Genomic DNA, 2,029 nt, shown 5'->3' with positions numbered 1-2,029 from the left:
CCTTCCAAATTTCTTATCTTGAATCCTAACCTCCACTGTGAAGGTATTAGGGGATGGGGCTTTGAGGAAGTGATTAGGCTTTGCCCTCATTAATGGGATTCAATCTCTTTTACAAAAGGACTCCAAGAAAACTCCCTTGCTCCCTTCTACCATGTGAGGGTACAGCAAAAAGGCACTGTCTATGAACCAGGAAGTGGGCCCTTACTAAACACAGATCTTTTGGCACCTTGATCTTGGATTTCCCAGCCTCCAGAACTGTAAGCAATTAATTTCTCTTTTTATAAGTCACTCAGTCTATGGTATTTTATATATACATATATAGAGACAGAATTTTGTATTTATATAATATATACACATATATATAACATAAAAATATATATAGTATTTTGTATATATATATATATATATATATATATATGACATTTCCTTATTCATTCATCAGACACTAGTAAGGTTACTTCCATATCTTGGATTTTGTGAATAATGCTACAATAAACATAGGAATGCAGATATCTTTAGGATATCCTTTTATACCCAATTTGTTGATTTTTTTTTTTAAAATCATGACAGGATTGTCAAATGTTTTTTTCTGCATCCATTGAGAGGATATGATTTTTATCTTTCATTCTACTAATGTGGTATATAACATTTATTGATTTGTGTATGTTGAGCCATTCTTGCATCCCGGGGATAAATTTCACTTGATCATGTTTTTTGATACTTTTTATGTGTTGTCGAATTTTTTAAATTGAAATACAGTTGATTTACAATGTTGTGTTAGTTTCTGGTGTACAGCAAAGTGATTCAGATTCTTTTTCACATTCTTTTAAATTATAGGTTATTACAAGATATTGAGTAGAGTTCCCTGTGCTATACAGCAGGTCCTTTTTGATTACCTATTTTATATATAGTAGTGTGTATGTTAATCCCAAAGTGCTAATTTATCCCTCCCCTCCCTCTTTCCCCTTTAGCAACTGTAGGTTTGTTTTCTATGTCTGTGAGTCTGTTTCTGTTTTGTAAATAAGTTTATTTGTATCATTTTTTTAGGTTCCACATATAAGTGATATCATATGGTATTTGTCTTTCTCTGACTTACTTCACTTAGTATGTTAATCTCTGGGTCCATCCATGTTGCTGCAAGGGTAATATTTCATTCTTTTTATGGCTGAGTAGTATTCTATTGTGTGTATATATATATATATATATATATATATATATATATACCACATCTTCTTTACCCATTCATCTGTCCATGGACACTTGCCTTTTCATTTCATTGATGGTTTCCTATGCTGTGCAAAAGCTTTTAAGTTTGATTCTATCCCATTAGTTTATTTTTGCTTTCATTTCACTTGCCTGAAGAGACAGATCCAAAAAAATATCTCTAAGACCTATGTCAAAGAGTGTTCTGCCTATATTTCCTTCTAGGTGTTTTATGGTTTCAGGTCGTACATTTAGGTCTTTAATAATTTCCAGTTTATTTGTTTTTATGGTGTAAGAAAATGATCTACTTTTATTCTTTTATATGTGACTGTCCAGTTTTCCCAGCACCACTTCTTGAATAGACCATCTTTTCTCCATTGTATATTCTTGCCACATTTGTCATAGATTAATTGACCATAACCGTGTGGGTTTATTTCTGGGCTCTCTATTCTGTTCCATTTGTCAGTATGTCTGTTTTTGTGGCAGGACCATACTGTTTCATACTGTAGCTTTGTAGCCTAGAGTCAGGGAGACTGATATCTCTGGCTTTGTTCTTTTTTCTCAAGATTGCTATGGTTATTCAGGGTCTTTTGGGTTCCCTACAAATTTTAGAATTATTTGTTCTAGTTCTGTGAAAAACGCCATGGGTATTTTGACAAGAATTGCATTAAATCTTTAGATTGCTTTGGGTAGTATGGACATTTATTTATTTATTTATTAACATCTTTATTGGAGTATAATTGCTTTACAATGGTGTATTAGTTTCTGCTTTATAACAAAGTGAATCAGCTATACATATACATATATCCCCATATCTCTTCCCTCT

This window comes from Physeter macrocephalus, chromosome 14 (assembly GCF_002837175.3).
Source record: "Physeter macrocephalus isolate SW-GA chromosome 14, ASM283717v5, whole genome shotgun sequence".
NCBI lineage: Eukaryota > Metazoa > Chordata > Mammalia > Artiodactyla > Physeteridae > Physeter > Physeter macrocephalus.
Note: the sequence above shows the minus strand (reverse complement) of the source record.